This window comes from Monodon monoceros, unplaced genomic scaffold (genome assembly GCF_005190385.1).
Source record: "Monodon monoceros isolate NGI ecotype Baffin Bay Population unplaced genomic scaffold, NGI_Narwhal_1 Super_Scaffold_2, whole genome shotgun sequence".
Lineage (NCBI taxonomy): Eukaryota > Metazoa > Chordata > Mammalia > Artiodactyla > Monodontidae > Monodon > Monodon monoceros.
Window position 1 is genome coordinate 96,572,309 of NW_021703776.1, and position 14,855 is coordinate 96,587,163.

At 37.7% G+C, this 14,855-nt stretch overlaps 1 protein-coding gene and 1 non-coding gene across 2 annotated transcripts in view; both read left to right on the forward strand.

The window, feature by feature from the left end:
- Positions 1–14,855, forward strand: part of CNTNAP2 (contactin associated protein like 2) — a 2,079,227-nt gene that overhangs the window by 1,030,151 nt on the left and 1,034,221 nt on the right. The window lies entirely within an intron of this gene.
- On the forward strand, positions 8,750–8,856 carry LOC114902179. The gene has a single exon (XR_003795403.1). It is a non-coding gene; the product is annotated as a U6 spliceosomal RNA (small nuclear RNA).

Here is a 14,855-nt window from a genome sequence, read left to right on the forward strand (position 1 = left end):
TGAAAATAGAACCTTAAGCATTAGAAAGGAACTAAGTATAAGACAGTGTTTTGGCTGAATTGTGTCCCCCCCAAATTTGTATATTGAAATCCTAACCCCTAGTACCGCAGAATGTGACAGTGTTTGGAACTATAGAGTCTTTAAAGAGGTAATTGAATTAAGTTAAAATGGGGATTTCAGGGTGGCCCTAATCCAATATGACTGGTGTCCTTATAAGAAGAGATTAGGACATAGACAAACACAGGGAAGATGGTGTGAGGACACAGCCCCGGGGGCAGCCATCTGCAAGTCAAGGAGAGAGGCCTGAGAAAAAAACAAAGTTGGTCTTGGACTTCTAGCCTCCACAACTGTGAGAAAATTAATTTTTATTGTTTAAGCTTGTGTATTTTGTTATGGCAGCCCCAGCAAACTAATATAGGCAGTAACTTTCTACAGACGGTGTCCTCAGAGGAACAAACACTTAGGAAATGGACCCGAATATTGCAATGAGTTAGTTAAATTATAAATATAAAAAATATATATATATAAATATAAAAAGTAGCTTCTGACTATAGCAATTATCTGGGAGTCTGTGAAGTCTGCTAACAAGTAATAGTTTAAATCAAAAATTATCTATTTTTAACCACTGGTATAAGTAAGCATTGTTCCTCCTTAAAGAAAAAACAAACTTAACTACAGGAACATGTCAGGATTCCACTATAATTTATCTACTACCTTTCTTTGGACCAGGTCAAAGATTTGCCTGAAATATTTTGACTTATACATAGTATTAAATAGTGTTAGAGTGACATTATGGTATGTTTTTTCCAATATCTTTTTATTTCCTTCACTCTGAGGGTGCTGTACCCAGAAGGAGTGAATTAGGCTAAGGGTCCTCATGCTGTTACAGTATAGAAACCATACACACAGTTCCTTCAATTTAGCTTGAGTCATACATACGGATACTTTGATATTTAAATGACCTTCTCTCTCATTTCTCTATCCCCCTAAAAAACAATCTAAAATCTATTTCATTCTTTGGGGAATCACTTTGAATAAAATGAAAAAACAATTTGCAAGTAAGACATACAAGGGAGAGAGAGTGTGTGTATTTGTTTGAGTCTTTGGAGACATAGCATCTGGCAAACCTGAGGCACCCATGACCCAAAGAGAAATGGTTTGCTTGATCCCAGAGGTCAGTGAGGCCTCTGGATTCCAACCTGGGAAGCTTTATAGATATAAGCAATGAATTTGCTTTATTTGGTTGACATTTATATGACAGGGACAGACAGAGGTGGGGTGAACCTACTCTATTTTTTAAAAGGCTAAAGTTAAGGAAAATAGAAGCAGAGGAAGTAGAGACATGTAAGATGATGACACAAAATAAGAGAGACCTCGGGCAGAGCCTGAATCTTCTCTTGCTTTCATATTGTTATATGAGGCTCTTAGGAAAAGCACACTCTCATCCAAAACTGTTTGCCCAAAGAAACATGGACGTTTACAACTAGATATTTATTGTAGGAAGTATTTTTAAGCAACTTTTGAAATACAAATACTTTGCGTAAATGAGGATTTTGGGGTTTTTTTTTTGTCCATCCTCCTCCATGACAAAGTTGGGTAGAATGGTAGGATGAGGTAGGGAGGGGGAAAAAAGATCCCACAGTTTAAAGTGGGGAGGGAAAACATTTTAAGAAGTTGAGGGATGGTGGATAAGGAGTGCCAAACAGGCGTGGATGAGCCACGGCAAGAGCAGCCATCAGTCACTGGTTCCCACCAGCACAGGTCAGACCACCAGACTTATACCTGGGGAACTTCCAAAGTGGCCAGCCTGGAGCAGTTGTACAGAACCCTTACAGCTGCAAGAAACCTTACGGGAGGAATCGCAAAAATGCCAATCACAATCGCATGGCAGCCTGAAGCAGGACGTGTTAGAGCATCAGAACCTCAACAGAGCTATAGATTCAACAACGTCCCCCTGCTTGATTATGCCATTGCTCCTAAGCAGTTCTGAGACATCTTGAAATCCAGAAAAATAAAGAAACTCTGCATTTTCTAGACAGAGGTTTCAAATTCTAGATAGAAAGAAGGTGATCATTTATCGAGAATTCTGCAAAGTGCAATAAACTTCTGAGGAGACATGTCTTTGGCTTATAGAAAGGGCACCATCTCTTAGGCAACTGAGACTGAGTTCACCCTTACAGTTGCACAGGTAGTTCACTGCACAAGAACTCTCTGGTAAGGGGTAAGCGAGAGTTGAAATTGAGCCCCTGCCAAGCAGGGCTTTGAACACCCAGAATAAGGGTCACTACTTTCTAGTGTTCACAAATGTGTTTTCAATTGACCAAGTTATGAGGCCAGTAGGCCACCTTTTTAAAATTTTCAATTGTGCAAAAAAGTTATAGAGGCCTGATTTAGTCATTTTCCTGCATGATGTATCATCCTCAGGGACCCGGGCAGGTGAAACAGCACTGGGGTCTTTGATAGGTAACCATCTCCATGCTGCACGAGCTCCAAGTATCTGAGTACTCTGAGACCAGTACTACAAAGAACACAGTCCTGCTAGGATACTTCTGCAGCCTAAGAGCAATTCTGCAGCGTTCTATTCACTGAGAAATTTGTGCTTTCATAAAAATGATTTAAAAACCCTATCTATTATTACCGTGAATAAAATGGGAGTTTGAGCCTATTGTTGGATTTAATTATTATTTTTATGGCAGAACTGGGGGTCTGGGAGTAGTTATAACAGTTGTTTTTTTTACTCTCTTTTATTGAGTCATTTATCATAAGCAAAATTCCGTTTCTAACTTCAGTTCTTTATTAAGTTTCTAACTTATCGGTTTTGTTTGTTGTGTATTCCTGTGTTACATCTCTAAAGATTAGAGAATAGTATTTCATTTTCTCCAGCAAAAGCTATTTAGCGGTCTAGGATAGCATGATGGTTAAATGGTAAAAAGAAGAGATGATTCGAAACTGAAGTGACAACAGTGAGGATTAACAGGGGCATGCAAGGCTACACATCAAACTCATCTCTACTTTAGCTTCACTTTCAACAGCAGATTTTCTATGGCCTCCTGACCTTCCTGCTCATCTCAATCCCAGGTTCCTGGTAATCAGGCCAAGAGGAGAAGAGATGAAGTTTATTTAGAATAAATGTGTGCGTTATGGTAGTCCAGGCAGCATGTTTTTACATTGCTAAGCCTATTCCTGCTATAAAAATTATATTTATTAAGTCTAGGAACATTACATATTCCTGTAATACTTCAAAAATTGCAACAAAGTTTAAAAAAAAAGCATGGACATTTATTTAAAAGATAACAGTAAAGGTAATAGAAACATTAATGATGTCCTATTATTTGGTATCATTGGATGACACACATGAATGATAGAGAAAATGGTAAGATTATTTTATTAATTTAATTCTGATGGTGATGTCCTCCCCTAGGATCTTGTTTCCTTTCATGTTTACTGTACACATTTTTCCTCTCCTTGCAAATATATTTCAAGATTTACCCTCTGTATAAAGCCTTACCTAACCACACCAACCGGGGTTATCATTTTGTTGTTCTGAACTCCTGTAATAGTGATACTTTCTCTGACTCTAGACTTGCTGAGGGCAGGGACGGGATCCATTCGCCTCCTATTATACCTCCAGCACTTACCATACTGTTTGTATTTCATAGGAATTCAGTTATTGTGTGAATGAGTGAATACCATGCAAGCTGCACTTAATTTTTGATAGTACTCCCCTAAATTTTGTATTTGCTGAATATGTTTCCGATTATACAAATCTTCATTTCCCTAGCCCCGCAATCTTCAGTTCTAACTAGGGAAGTTAACCTAATGAAGGAGAGTACAATTTGCCCAAGGAAAATCTGGTGTCAGCCCTGTGGTCTTTCTGGTCTTCACAGAATGGTATTTAGGGCTGTGTCAGAAGCAGTGGGATGCACCCCTCCCCATGCACACACCCCTTCACTCTCCCCTGAAATCTGGCACCATTAACCTGTATGTAGCCTCCTTGGTGCTGACACTTCACTTTGATAAGAAAAGTCATTACAATACAAAGCATTAGAATCCAAATTTTTGGAAAAGGATTGAATTTTTTCCTCATATACAAAATGATCAAAGGATTAAAGCTTTTATGTTCTCTGCAGGGGTAGATCCAGGCTTTGTGGAACATGAAGCGTCATACAATTTGGAGTTGGGGGAACTCTTTACAAAAAAGGAATATCGAATTACAAAAACAAAATTAAGTATAAGGTAGAATCTTTATTTAGAATGAGAAAAAACTCACAACAAATTACTAGACCCTTCAAGGCTCAGGTCCCTTATTTTCTGAGATCTCGTGAGGCAATTTACCAGAAATGAATGTTACCTGGCTTCCCTCCATAGAAGAAAACTCCTAGCAATGTCCAGTCTCATGGTGGTCCCATAAGTGAGCTCAGTTAGCCTCACATTCAATTTCCCTCTGGCCCTTAAGGTTTGTAAAAGAAATATCCTGTGTGTGTGTGTGTGTGTGTGTGTGTGTGTGTGTGTGTATATGAATCTTCCAAGGCTCAATTCAAGAACTAGGAATTCTTTTGCCTAGTCGACATAATTATTTTGAATATATATCCTCTGCAAGATACAGATACAGTACCATCCCTCAGGGAGAAGGAGTCAGTCAATAATTATCAACCACAGGAATAAATGTATAGCCAACCATGACAGTGTTATGAAAGATACACGGTGTTCTGAGAGTATATAACAAGGAAACATGAAACTAGGTACCCAGGGTTTTGTTTACATTCTTTTTTTTTTAATGTTTTGAGCATCTTGATTTATTTAATTTTAGAAAACAGGCATAATATTTTATTTCCTAGGAGGGAGAAAAATTCATTTACAGACAGTCACCATGAGATTAAGTTTTTTGCCCAAGGTCACACACATGAGTAACTGTCAGTGCTATTTGACTTCAGAATCTCTGCTGTTAATACAGCACTAAGAGGTTCAAATACATCCAGTTCCACCACCAGTTATTTGAGCTTGAGCAAGACACAACTTCTCTCTGTTGCAGTTTCGTCATCTCCCCAGAGTGGTTTCTCAGAGCTTTCTGAGATGCTGCATCCCAGGCTATAGTCCTCATTTTGCCCCCAATAAACTTAACTCACAGCTCTCACATTGTGCAGTTTTTTCAGTTGATAACTGTAATAGATAATAACATTCTTGTTTGCTATGTTTATTTTGCTTTTCGTGGTGTCAGGGTTGGGGGATGAGAGGGGCTAGGGCAACCAAGCAAGAGGAAGTTCTATTTGAGCGGAAATTTAACGACAGATAGGAATTTAGTAGGTAAAAGTGGTAGGGATGAGGGATATGGAGTTTCAGGCCTTGGGGTTAAGAGGGAAGAATAACAAAGACCAATGTAGCCTCTGGTAACTCAAGCCTGGGGCTGGTTTAGGAATCACAATAGCTTTAATGAAAGCAGAAAATCCCAACTTCCTTCTCTGTCTGCGCTATCCAGTATGTTAGTGCTGGCCACATGTGTCTATGGAGTGCTTGAAAAACTCAAAGACTTCCTATGAAAAAAAAAGTGCAGTATATCTCACTAGTAACTTTTTCATATTCATTGCATGTTAAAAGAGTGTTTTGGATATATTGTGTTAAATTAAATATATTGTTAAAATTAAGCACCAGTTTATCCTTTTATTAAGTGTGGCTACCAGAAAATCTAAACTTGCAAATGTGCCTTGTCTTGTGGCTTGCTTTATGTTTCTATGGGATGGCACTGCTCCAGCAATGGATCTCAGCCCCGGCTGTTCATCATGACCCACAGGCCTCACCGTAGACCTCGGGAATTAGAACCTCTCAGGGTACAGGCTGAGAGTTTGCATTTCACACAAATGACCTGGTGATTGCAGCACTTGTGATTCACAGGCTACTCCTGTAAAAGGCTCAAATGTATGTATTACAGGTTTTACGTCTGCTTCTTTCAGCTGGGATGCCTCGGGTAAGTGGTCTCTTTGAATCTGGTTAGATTCCAGGAATCTTTGACATGGGGAAGCTTTATGTGCAAAATCATTTTTGGTAATCTATTTTCAGCAGGGTACTGTCAATGGGCAGCCTGGGCTGAGGAATGCCTAACTCCAGGGAGATCATTTAAGTAGAAAAAAATGTGACCGGTGCCTTCTTCAGGCTCTACATCGTGGTGGCCCTATTTGCCAGATGCAGAAGTGGCGGCCTTTTGGTCTATCTGCCGCGATGCAAGCTCATGAGGTATAAACATGTTCGTCTATGGCCGCCCCTCAGCGCGAACTCGGGGTGAAGTCTGTTTTGGAAGGGGGTAGTATTAGACAGACACAGTGACAAACACAAGCCTCTCTATGCATTTTTTCCCCCCAAAGACACTCATTTCCAATTAATAGAACATTTTGGGTTTAGGCATATCCTTGTCTTAACTTAGCATTTCCATCATGGATATTTATCACTGTTTTTCAGAGTAAACTCTTAAGTGACCCTTATTTCAAGGGTTTTTCATAACAACAGGACCAGTCTTTCCAGAGTCTGAGAAAAATAACGATTCCTTATGTAGCCCAGAAAGCTCAGTTATACTGGTACTCAAAATCATGTAAATGCAAGCTTGCATTTACAGGTCTGTTAGACGCCTTCTTCTTTAACAGAAATTCTTTTCTGGCTCCTCCTGTCCCATAGATGAGAAGGGCAGACACCACAAGAGGGTGTTTTTATTCATTTTGTTCTTTATGATCTATGAATTGGGTGACTATATATATATATATATATATATATATATATATACACTTTTTTTTTTTTTGTGGTACGCGGGCCTCTCACTGTTGTGGCCCCACCCATTGTGGAGCACAGGCTCCGGACGCGCAGGCTCAGCGGCCATGGCTCACGCGCCCAGCCGCTCCGCGGCATGTGGGATCTTCCCGGACCGGGGCACGAACCCGTGTCCCCTGCATCGGCAGGCGGACTCTCAACCACTGCCCCACCAGGGAAGCCCGAGGAGCAACATCTTTTAAACAGAACTGTAACCCAAGTACACATTTCTAAGCCCAATTAAGACCAATAAAATGTTTGTAAGTTGAATTAAATAACTCTTCTTTATCCCTGGCATAGAGTAAATTGATTTAAGAGAAGCAACCATTGTCACAGCTATGTTCCAGAGACCGTAGCCTCCAAAAACAAACAAATGAAAACACAAATTTGCTGCCAATATTGGAACTCACATTAGAGAAAAATGGCCTTAATATAGATACAATTTTTCTCTGTATACTCATTAGATTGAAGCACTGTTTTCTACTGTAATGACATAACATTTCACTAAAATATAAATGTGTTTGGGAGTTCATAAGCTATTCTAGTGTTTTGAGAACAGATTTGCAATATTAATGACTATGTTGGGGGTTTTTTTGCATTGATATACTTTTATATATGCATTTGGTTTATAAGCAAACACTTTTTCTAATGCTGAGTTCAATTGAAAAAGAAAAAAAAAATGAATGAAGCGCAGATGCTATACATAAGAACAGAATGTGCAATGCAATTTAGCCCTGTGGGCTTCCTGGGAAGAACCCACTTATCCTATAATAGGTAGAGTTGCCAGTGGTGACAATAATGCAGTTAGAAATCAGAACTAAGTTGTGCTCACCAGTAGTTAACTGACAGTGCCACAGTGCCTTCAGGGATGAAGTGCAAGTGCTGTTACCATTCATCTCGTGATTTTTTTTTGTGGTTCAATAATATATCTTCATAAAACACCAATGATAGCCAGTATTCTGTTGTTCCTGTGAGTGAAATACTATGTGCTTGCAGTATGTTTTGAGGATTCACTAACTATGGCTATATACACATAACTTGTAATCAAGTTTATGCATGAGTAGCTGAAATATAAATAGGAACACTTAAGACTGTCTCAAAATCAGATTGCAATTTATATAGTCATAGCAGGAGAGTTCAGAGATATACAATAATAAGCCTTGGCGAACGTTAGAGCAATTCAGAAAAGCAGCAAAAGCTAGATGGGGACAAAAAAGAGAAGGGCCATAACATTACTGAGGCAAGGATAAGACTGGATGAGTTTAATTTTTCAGAAATAAATCATGGAATGGAGTATCGAAATGGGAATAAAACAGTTCTAGCTTAATCCTATTTGAACTTCTGAGTTGTCTCCCTCTGATTTTTGGTTTTGAGTGGAGATAATTCATGTTTCTAAGTATAATTAATATAAATTTATCTTAAAATTTTGCACATGCACACGATAAACATCTTTATTGTGGGGATGTTGTAACAAGTCTCTGTTTTACTTACAGTCCATAGCTGCTAGATTTACCTTCTCAAGAAATCTCTAATTATGCCACTTCTTCACCTCATAAACTTCTTCTGAATGAAGTTCAGACTTCTTAACTTGAAATTCAGAGTCCTTCATGAGTTGTCTTCAACCAGTACCTCTTGTCATATCTCCTGCATGCAAAGGGCTCTTACTGAAGGACACGTAGTCCATTTATCCATTCAGCAAACATACAGTGAGCATTTTAGCTCTGGGGATTCATGAATATATATATATATATATATATATATATATTCATTTATGTGTTCAAGGAGCTCAGGAAGGGGCAGAAATCATGCAAACAAAATAACCTGCTAAACTTCCATTCCTTTATTCTTAACAATCCCTTCATTTCAAGTAGCCTTACCATCCATTTCCAATAATAGAAACTCTTCCATGAAGTTTTCATGAAACTTCTCCCTAATGCCCTCAAAAGAAAGTAAGCCAGTGCTCGCTTCGGCAGCACATATACTAAAGTTGGAACGATACGGGGAAGATTAGCATGGCCCCTGTGCAAGGATGACACGCAAATTCGTGAAGCGTTCCGTATTTTTTAGGGGCAGTGTATAAAGGATAAAGGAGTCAACATAAAGGGCCCCCCAGTGACCATACGGTGACAGATTTTTACATAAAATTACTATTATACAAATAGAGCAGATATAACACACACACAAATCAAATATTTACCCAGGTCAAAAAATAGAACTTTGCCACCTATTCCATAAGCTCCTTCCACGAGCTTCATTCTGATCACACCCCCTTCCCCTTCTTCATATCCTCACTTTTATAATAATGACTTTCTTGGTTTTTGTTTTTTTGGTTTTATCACCCAAATGTGCATCCTTAAACACTATAGTTTACTCTTGCCTATTTAAAAAAAGATGCATCTCTTAGGATGAAGTTACAACTTGAGCATCAAAAGCACCGTCACCATCATCATCACCACCACCATCACCATCATAATCATCATGGTTTACAAGACGAGTTTAGTGAAAGACCATGAATTCAAAATGACTCAAAATAGAAAAGTTATTATGAAGCCTGACCGAAAGATTACTGTAATAGAAAGTAGTGACTATAATAGATCATGTTTATTTTTTATTGATTTTAATATTTAAGAGGGTTTGATATTTCTTCTATGAATCTTGTATGTTTATAAAGCACAGTCATATGTCTGCTTTATCTGTTAAGAATAAACACTGGACACTGTAAGTCAAATAGCCCCAGAAAATGTAGATGCCAAGAACAGGAAGGACTATTCAGTTTGGGTGGGCACCCACAATAACCAACCTGAAAGGGGGTTCCACAGTGTTTGCCAGATGACCTACAGAGGAACACTTAACTACACAGATTTAATCTCTCAACCCCTAAGAGATTAAATCTCAATGCTAATAAGGGAAGTGTAACTTTATAAAGCTAAGACACAAAAATCAATACTTGATTATGACAAGATAATAGGTTATATATAACAATGGCCAAGTGATATTTTTTTTTGGAAAAAGTCAGAGATAAATACTAGGTTGCAAAATTAAAACCCTACGCATAAGATAAGGCCTGAAATAGTCGCACTGGCATTAACAGGTGTAATTTAACTATAGAAAATTATAGTTAATTTTATAGTTAAGCTTTTATAGAAAAGCTTAATATAGAAAGGTGGTTTGGGTTAGAATCACCTTGAGAGAAACAAGTATGATCAAGAATTAGTCAGTCAATAAACCAAAGTTCTGCAATCTAGGCAGTTCTGATAAGGTAATCTTTTCTTCAGGATCTGCTAAGAATTTTATGACCCAAGGAAAGGAATAAAATTAATAATGCTGAAACTCTGAGGGTATCTAAAAACAAATATAGAAAAACAAGAAGAGAAATAAGAAAGACATTAAACCTATGATATTGATGCTTTAGAGTAAATTTAAGTGAAACTATAACAATAAGTTCTGTAGCCTTTGTTTTATATGTTTGTGAATTATGGTTTCAAAGTGTTTAAAAGGATCAGCTGTTCTAAATATATAATTACAGTTAGTTTAAACTTTTTTAAATGACACGCTTAATAAATCTGTAATCAATATTTAAAGGCCCCAAGAAAAAATTCATTTTCAGTTTGGGGTATTAGATTCATGAGTTTAATAAATTGAACATTAAACAAAGAAAAAAAAAAGAAAGTAACATCCATTCCAAAGTTAATTGTCAGTTCTTTATTTTAGCACTAAGCAATATTTACTTAATTTACACACATGTACCCTTCAAAAGTCAGTAAGTATCTCTAAAGTCGAGGATAATGTTCCAAATAGTCCCTATCCCCTACATTCAACAGAATTTGTAACTACAGAAAAATCATATATCTGTTGAATGAGTAAAATCATTCATGTTTTCTTGGAGGCAGCATCATTCTTATTTCCTCCTTAATCATTCACCTCCTTACAAATGTAGGAAAAAAAGTTACCATTTCTCTCAACCATGACCTCGGTAGGTATAAAATCAAGTGATTCAATGACTGAAATGAAAAACAATATTTTATACAATTCTATATTGAATGAAATTTTCATTTTTATAAAGGAAAATGAAACATTCCTACTGAAAATTAATAAAAGCATGATGATTTTCTCCATAATATAGCAATAAAATTTTGTTTTATAATTAATCCTTTAAAAGTATTTCAATCTTTTCATAAGGTGTTAAGTAATAAAACTTGCACAATTACCTTAAAAATGATTCTAAAATTATGAATAAGTGAAATTTATAATTTTGCATCTATAGGATTTTATAACCTTGCCCTTCTAACAGAATGGAGCTTACATTTTTTTACTGTAAGATTCAATAAATATAAATTAGCTTCTATCTTGAATATAGATCATTATACATAGCTTGCTAGACACATCCAAAAATATATACTTGAAATAAGAATTATAATGAAGATGATTAAATAACTAACTCCAAATTTAATCACTCTGAACCTTTATAATATTATGCCAAATATGTTAGTAATACTTATCTACATTTCAACATGTTATAATGTACATAAATTTATTAGTGATAGATATACTTGAATTTCAGATAATGCATTAAAAAGTTCTGCACAGGATGAATATTTAAAAATATGATTCAATTAAAAATTATCTTTTCAAAGGAAAAAGTAGATCATGATTTAACTTCTTGAACAGCTGAAGGTGAGACTGTCATTCATTCCTAAAACATCGACTCAAACCAGAGAAGATAAATCTTGATGAAAATGAATGCCTTTCTCATAGTAGACATCAGTAAATATTTGATAAAATTAGGCACCAGATCCTGAAAGTTTCATTGTCACTATTCTTTACGTTTATGCCAATAGGTTATAATAATCATATAGAACACATTTTCATCTAGCATCTAACTTCCCTGAGGGAGAGACTTATTCTACCTTCTTAATACCTCATTGTCATAACATAATAGGGGCTAAATTATAGTTTTGATTATACAGTGCCTAATTAAAAAGAAACCTCATGCTAATTGGGCTCCTAGTGTTGCTATGTAGACCCGTCCCAAGAAGATCCACCCTCATACCACACACTACTCATTTATAATCCCGGTCAGCTTGTTAATGACCTTCCAAAGTCAACAAGGATCCTCCTGCCCCATGTTGCCGCACCAATAAAACGAGCCTGAGTTTGGTAGCTGTGCTCTAAGCACACATGCTCTCCCCCACCCGCCAGGCTGTGGGCGGGGCTGCTTTAATCTTGTCCGCAGGGGAAGGGGCCGAGTTTTCCGGGGTAGGCGGGGCAGGCTGCTCACTGACCCAGCTCCCAGAGCTGGGTGTGGCGTCTCTGTGCAGGCCCGCTGCCGCGGCCATCTTGAGAGCTTCTGCGGACCGCCCGCAGAGCTGAGGCGAGGGCAGCAGCCATTTTTCACCAGGAACTGCGTTCTGAAGTGCCGGGGTGTGAGGCCTCTGCTCGTGGCCCCTGTGAGCGAATGAAACTAGACCAAGCGTAAAGGAAAAGAGAAAAAAAGGTTAGGCTTTATCTTATTACCCAGATTCTATTTTTATTTCCCGAGAATTGTTAACGGGCTTCGCCGGTGACAAGCTTTCCATGGGTTCCCCGCATCACCAGACCATCCTGGGAAATCGCCAGTTTAAATGCTCTAAGAATGAAGTCATTGATGACGCCGTCCTTACAGCGGTGACGTTATTACTAAGCTTTGTTAGAGTGGAATATGTTAATATTTAGAAGGTGTTGGAAAGAGGTCTGTCCTCACAGGTGCAGGCACCGCCTGAGTAAAGGGATAGGATTTGTTCTTAATATCTGTCTGTGTAGCACGATGAACTAATTCAACGCCACACAGAAACAAAGTGATCATTCCCCCCCTCTCCCCCTTTTTTTTTTGTGGTACGCGGGCCTCTCACTGTTGCGGCCTCTCCCGTTGCGGAGCACAGGCTCCGGACGCGCAGGCTCAGCGGCCATGGCTCACGGGCCCGGACCGGGGCACGAACCCGTGTCCCCTGCATCGGCAGGCAGACTCTCAACCACTGCGCCACCAGGGAAGCCCTCCATTCCCTTTTTTTAAACGATGTAAATAGTGTTTGATTGTTTTCCCATTGAACAGAGCTGATTGTAAACTATGCCCCCTGTAACCATACGTTTTTGTTTGAGCCGAGACATGGCCAACGTTGAAAAACCTCTGTTTATAAACAGACAAAATCAATAGCGAAAAGAGGGCCCAGTGTCCAATTCCTGTTTGTTCGAGTTCTTTTTGAGAACTCGTTGGTAAGAAATACACAACTGACTTGGGCACAGGAAAACAATAACAGAAGCCCTTTTGTGCCTTTGCTCAGTTCAGAGACAAAAACAGAGGTGAGACAGCCTTCAGCAGATCTGCCTCATATTCAGGCATCTCTTCCAGCGACCACGGTGGAAGTCGTGCTCAGTAAAATGCAAACGGGGCCACTAAAATGCGAAGAGTTTTGTTTTGATGTCTTTCTCACAGAATAACAATGTTCGGCTTAGTTGTTTTTTTTTTTTTTGTAGTGCCCTTTGGGAAAGAACATTTTCTCTTTTAAAAGCCACACAGAGCTTAACACAAGCAGCTTCATTGTTCTCTTTCTCAGGAAGCTAACACAAAAAAGACTAATGTGTTACTGAATGAAGCTATTCATTGCTTAAAAACAAGAGTTAGTAACCATAACTGTTATACTCACATTAACCTTATTTTCACGCTTTAACATAGAAGTTGCTCAGGTGTATTATATGTGTACCATAATTTGCTTAAAAAAATGCCGCTGGGAAATACAAGTCTAATGAAACAAAAAGTAAGATATCTTTTTTTTTAAAACAATGTTGTATAGGTGTCGGCAAAGTGATTCAGTTGTCCGTATACATGTATCTATTCTTCAAATTCTTTTCCCATTTAGGTTATTACAGCATGTTGAGCAGAGGTCCCTGTGCTATACAGTAGGTACTCGTTGGCTATCTGTTTTAAATATAGCAATGTGTCTGCTGTTACTTTAGAAATTTGAGTTAATAACCAGTGTTAAGCCCAGCTACCAACACTCAGATTTTGGAAAATGCAAAGTTATAATACTGATAGTAAGTGCAGCTCTGGAAAGTGGAAAAAAATCTTTGACTTGAAATCCATAACCCTGGGTCTTACTTCCAACTTTGCAACTTATTGCTTGGTATTGGCAGGACTCTCACTCTTTGAGCCTTGATTTACTCATTTGTTCATTTTCAAAGTGGGGAGTAGCTCTGGTTATCCACAGAATGACTAGTTATTTGTTTTATAATGTTCACATGTAACTTTCTTCAAAGTTCATAATAAATAAAGGCTGATAAAGACCAATATTATGAACTTCTGGTGCAAAATTTTTATAATAAATCATAAGCATGTGATGTAGGAGTCCCCAACATCACTTAATGATTATCTTCTTTGGAAGCAGGTGAATTCACAAAATTTACAAAATGTATTTGTGAAAAACTTATTTTAGAGACTAATCTTCTTTAAAGGCAATAGATGTATTAATAATCTATGCTCTATGAGGTCCGGAGCTTTGATTTTGATATAAGCCTAATGTCTAGGGCATTACCTATACCATAATATTGAGTGAGTGAATGAAAGAATTCACTGACTATATCCTCTTTCACTATATTCATGGCATGATTTAGTTCATAAGTATATTCCTCATGAATATATTCTTAATGAATATTCATTAAAACACTGAACCTGTGACCCTAAGCCTCTGATAAATTGAATAACTCTTAAAATTCTACTAATATATTCACATTTATTGAACCTACTTAAGACAAATATATTCATGAATATATTCATGAGAAGAATATATTCATATTCACAGAATATATTCTAGAAGAATATTCCTTAACACAGTTCCCTGATAAATTTGTAAGTTTGATGAATTTAGTGAATTAGTTGTTCATGATTTGATTCTTTGGATGATTATTTTTGATCACTTTTAGAGAATTGGTTCTCAGTGAATTGACCGAGAGTCCCCTCTCTTGACTCTGATTGATATGATCATGGGCAGGTAGGCTACTGGCTATTGGAGCTCACCACCCTCTAAACCTGG